Here is a 6,000-nt window from a genome sequence, read left to right as displayed (position 1 = left end):
GACTGTTGAAACTCCTGCACCATATATAATTAAGCACACGTCCAAATTTAGAAATACTTTAAAAATTGCGTGCATTGTGTATTAATGCGCACTATATGTACATGTAGTTCTTTAGACGTAATGAGGTGACTCATTTAAACTACGTTGTTATAAACAATGTCAACATATTATGCGAAATTTGACGAAGTTTATGCACAGGATTTATTTGCTGTCGGTGTAAGAATAAACAGAAAAGTTTGTGAGCCGCTGGAAATCCTCGTAGAGACGGCGGTAACAGCAAGAATCATCTCGCTTCGCGAGCCGACTCAATAAAAACCTGCTGCAGTCACTCAGTGATTAATTAAAGCAAAAGCCCCAAGATACAAGCATGGGTGAGAAACATTAATGAATGCACAGGTAAACAAATAAAATAGTGCGCTATAATCATGTTCTCCCTACGGTGACATAAATGTCCTCAGTGAAACAGTTTGGATCATTGAAATATTGTAGGGTAAACAAACCTGACTTATTAACACTGGTAAGCTGTTTTTTGCTTGTATGTTGTTTTTCCGTTCCGTTCGATAATTTTTCGCACTCCTATGTAGACATCACCTACTGTAAGTGCCACAAATTGTGACAAATTCTCAAGGCTGCATCCATGCGTATTCCTTTATCATGCCAACGAGTACGTGATAAAGAGCCTCCGTTTTTAAGGTCGTATCTGAAAGAGCCGTGGCTTTCACTGAAACAGTCCCCATCTATGTTACACATGATCGGTTTCACATGGCGCCGGGACGGAGAATTGAACCCGGCCTACCGGATGCAATGTATGCGCCTCGCATCTAACCACTAAGATACTGCGACCGATATTCTAAGATATTTCTTCAAATGTGTATAAATGCAATTAAAGTTTGACTTTTTAAGCATGAAGAAATCTGCAATGACATATTTGAATTTCCACATTTTGAAACATACTGGTACATGTAAATTATTCAGAGACAAACAAGAATCGTCTGAAAGCATGTCTTAAATCAAACAACAGCGCTGTGAATATGAGTATTACATGTAGTCACATGTTACAGGGGTTTCAACAGTCTCGTTTCAAATCAGCATTTCGCAAATTATATGGTCGTTATATAACGATCTAGTTTGCCAATACACCCTTTCATTGGGATGAATGCTGCTTAACGTGTTTCATACCAATTGTTAGGCCGTTCTTGGCACACTGATTCTGACTATGGATTGCTCCGTTTACCCGACCGAGATATAGGACTCAAGGCGGATGTCACCGGTCGACAGGGAATGTTTACTCCTCCTAGGCATCTGATCCCATCTTTGGTATATCCAGGGGTTCGTGTTTGCCCAACTCTCTCCTTTGTATACAAGTTTGATCACTGTTAGTTATCTTCACCTTTTTATGTAAGTAAACCAAGGGAAAATGAGTAGAAATCCTTTATTTGTCCTACTCTCTTTATGGAATTGATGAGATTCATCACAGATCGTTATCTTCACTTTATAATGATACCATCTTTTATTTCGGAATAAGAAAGTTAGCTCCTGAGAAAGTTTCCCAGTTTACTTTCGGAAGGTCGGTGGTCTCTTCCCATGTACATTGTATCTGGGTTCTCTCTTCCACCAACAAAAACTGGGCACCACCAGATAACTGAAAAATTGTTGGGTGTGGCGGAAAACACAAAAAAACCCAATCCTGCGCTTTTGAGCACAACTGCGTAGGATGCTACAATTAAGTATTTACTAGTTCAATACTGATCCCATTGGTGCAAGCATATTACAAATCTATTAATGACCCCTCTCCAGTTGAAATTTTTTTGTGTCAATTCAAATTTTAGAAGGGTTTGGCAGGGACTATATTTTGTGGCGAAAGGATGGGTCAATCAAAACGTTCTCAATCTACATGATATTACAGTTTCTGTTTCATCCAATATATCTTTTATTTTTGTACTCCTATACGTGTATTTAAGTTTTATAATTTATGATACAGGTAGCTGAGACTTGGAAAAACTTCAAATGTTGTAATTTATTAATTTGGTTGATATATTTTTCCAAACAGAACACCGATTCTTAAAAGTTTAAATTAATTTACTCGAAATTTTGTATAAAAATTCAATATTTTCGCCAATCATTTAAAATTGTTATCTATAAACCCAACTTTTAAAAAAAAAATTCTTTTAAATATTAAGACAAAACCTTGAAAATTATTTGAAATTTTAGAAATTGATATTACTCCTAACATGTCCTTTTAAACTCTCAAATTTGATATCATGAATGTTTTCGTATATCAAGTGCAAAAAGGTCGTTATTCGTTTCTATTATTAGTATTAAACTTTTTAAACTATATTGTTAGAAGACAAGATTATGTATCTATTTAATATGCTTCGAACACCGTAGCTCAATAACAAGCATTGCAACCCCAGTTTTTCTTTTTAATTTTCTAATTCTCATTCAATGCAGAAATCAAAAATACACTTCCCAAGAAATTGACATTACTCCAAATCTCAAGTGTAAACCCTTTTAATGGCGGATCACTTCATCCACAATAGTTTGATTCACCAAGAGATTATCTAAAATAACTTCAATTTCTTCATAAACTATTAATTTGAAATTGAGATTTATGGTAAAAGCTAATGTGCACAACTGCCATTTTCTACATATATCCCAAAAAGAAATAAAATTATTATCATTATAAAGAAACATATCGTGGAAAAGTAATAATTTATCGAAATTCGCAAAGTATGTGGACATCGTCCCTAAATATTTGAAGAATTTTAAATGATTTTGATAGTCCTGACAGATAACTCACGAAAACAAATATAAGTAGTTTACAGAAGTTAACCTGAACAGTCAGTTGACACTGATTCATATAAAGAACATTTTATTCTTAAGGAAGTTAGCTCCTCAGCTTTTACACACAACTGCACAGAGTGCTATAACTTTGTATGTACTGGTTCAATATTGATTTCATTGGTCCAAACATATCATACATGTACTACTTAACCACATTCATTTGAGAAAAATTTTGTCAATTAAAATTTGGATAGGGTTTGACAGGGCTACATTTTGTGACGGAAGAATTGATTAATCAAAACACTTGTATTTCAGTTTTATGATTTATGATACTACATGTAGTAGTTGAGACTTGGAATTAATTCAAATTCATTGATTTGGCTTATATTTTTCCAAACAAAACACCGATTCTTTAAAAAGTCTAAGTCAATTTACCCGAAATTTTGGGTAAAATTCAGTATTTTGGTCAATAATTCAGTTTGATCTAAAACCACCACTTTTTAAAGTTCTATTTTAAATTTTAAAGCAAGACTTTGTAAATCATGTGCAATTTTAGAAATTGAAAATATTACTCCTAATATGTTCTTTTAAACTCTTCAGTTCTATATCATGAATTTTTCCATATATCAAGTGTAAAAAGGTCATTATTGATTTCCAATCTACTTGTATCAAATTGTTTTAAATATCTGTATTGTTAGAAAACATGATTATATATTTATTTTTATGTAATGATTGATTTATGTTGTGTTGACACCAACAGACAAATCAAGTTTAAAGAAATAAATCTTGAGTACATTTTAAGTGTAAGGTCAAGGTTGAAACTTTGTAGCTCAATAGCAAATACTATGAATCCAGTTTTGTTTTCTTTTTCAAATTCTTCTTTAATGTAGAAATCAAAAATACACTTCTCAAAAATTGACAATACTACAAAACTAAGCTGCGAACCACTTTAACATCAATTTACATTGATTCATTCAAATATATTTCATGCATTTCTACAATTATTCTTTTTTTTATTGTGATATCATAGTATTACTTAATTTAACTGAATTTCAAAGGTAGCAGGTATCATTTAAATTGCGGTCAGAATGATGTCAATTTTGGGTACCGCGTATTACGTTGATTTCTCGGAAATTTTTGTAGCAATAAATAATACATATATATCGAACAAAATTTGCCTAAAATTTAAAGCTCAACATTTCTGTGCACTTTTAAAAATTGGGTTATTCTTACCACGTAGAGACTTACATGTACATGTATATACTCAAACGCCGTTGCTGTGAAAGATTAAATATGTCATTTATTGTCCAAAGAAATATCCCTATATGCATGTATCTTCATTACTATGTGATGTATCATGTAAAAGCCATTGCTACTTTGAAATTTGTATATTTGACAGAGGAAGTTCGGACTTTTTACCCAATTTTACTAAAATATTGTTGTGATTTAGCTTTAACTTTTCAATGTGTAAATATTTAGCTAGATATCAACATCAAATAAAAGTTCATTTATAATTTACTTAATTAATGAAACTATTCATTTCAAATAAATTGTAATAGAAGGATAACTGCGTTATAACATATTTGAATATCTTGTTATTCAGGTTACTTCTGTTGATTGAATTGCACACAAAATCTTAAAAAATACGTCTTTAGAGTTGGTTGCAAGAAGAAAACAGAGTGCAACGAGTCCGTCACGTAAAACACGACGCAAATCCCGGAGATTAGAAATGGACTCCGATTAGGTTTACACGACGCGTTATCGAATTTCCTCAAGAGAAATCATAGGAGAAGCAAGTTCACAAGGTCCAATATTGCTGATATATGTGGAGTTGCTCTGTATGACACTTATCTCACATTTCCCATGATTGTTGGAGACGTTTATTTCCCTCTAATGAAAACGAAGGAAATATCTGTCATTGTGCTTTGAAATTTGGCTTTGTAATTTGAGTGATGTAAACACAATAAAAAGGTACTTTGCATATCTCTACGTTTTATTAGACAATAATGACTAATTATTGATCCTTGGTATTTTTAAATTCATTCCACAGAGAATGCGATTTTCAAACTTTAAACTTGCTAACAATCTCTATGCATTAACTTTTAAATTGTAACTGATTTCAGAATTTGTGTTGTGTCTTAAATTCACTAACAGTTCTATTGACAGCACTGGGTTTCACAATGATATGATTGAAACTAGGTAAATTCTACATGACCCAAACCGCATACAAAGATACCGGATAACGGAAATGATTGAATTTTAGAAGTTAAACGAAAAACAATTAAGAGATTTTTAGTATAATATATAATTATTGCCAAACATTTGGTGATGCTTTGCTCATATCGCCTGTTTCTGCGTGATTATACCTTTGACATCCGCAACAAATGGCGGGGTGACATTGCCTTGCAGGTAGCGGCTTCTACATCGAACATTCCGCTGACACGTGATCTTACCGAGGATAAACTGTACATTATCCTGCGGGGTCGCTCTCCAAGCACCAACATGGATATTAAAACTTTTACGGGATGTTTCGACCCGTTACTTCCGTGTCATGTATCAGCATTCAAATAATAAAATGTTTTATTTTGGTTTATTAAACGGGATTTGGAGGTCGCAAACATTGCAGAAACTTATCTCCCGTGTAATAAGCCAACGAAAGACCTTTTACTATTCATATATTTCTGTATTTTTTAATGCAAATGGTTTCAAGTACGAAAAATATAGATATTATTGACCTGTAAGTTATTTAAATGCAGCAGCTGAAAATAACCTGACCTTGACTTGTCTATATTTGATAATGATTTATGTTTGATCGATAAAAGGAAAATATACTTCAGTACGAACGAACCCCAAACGCATAAAATAAACCATAACATCATATTGATAAGAATCATTTATTATACTTGTTCAAATAAAAGGTGAAAAGAAACAAAAAACCCATATTTTTAACAATACCGCGTAGTAGGTCGTGGAATGTCCGGTGTATATATTCTCTTTAGAGTTTTTAATTTTCTAGGGTTACATGTACCATACATTTTAATTCATTTATTTTGTGCTAAATCTTGATTTGGCAAGTTTTTTAATTCTACATTGTATTTAATGAAAGTTATATTTCATGTTAAGCGCCGTATGTTAATTTCACTATGATTTCAGGCGTTTTAACAGTCCTTTATTACTATATTTCAGTATAAAGCTTTTATTTACCTTCCTTCCAGA

Source organism: Ostrea edulis, chromosome 5 (genome assembly GCF_947568905.1).
Source record: "Ostrea edulis chromosome 5, xbOstEdul1.1, whole genome shotgun sequence".
NCBI lineage: Eukaryota > Metazoa > Mollusca > Bivalvia > Ostreida > Ostreidae > Ostrea > Ostrea edulis.
The sequence above is the reverse complement of the archived record's forward strand: the minus strand, read 5'-3'. Positions refer to the sequence as shown.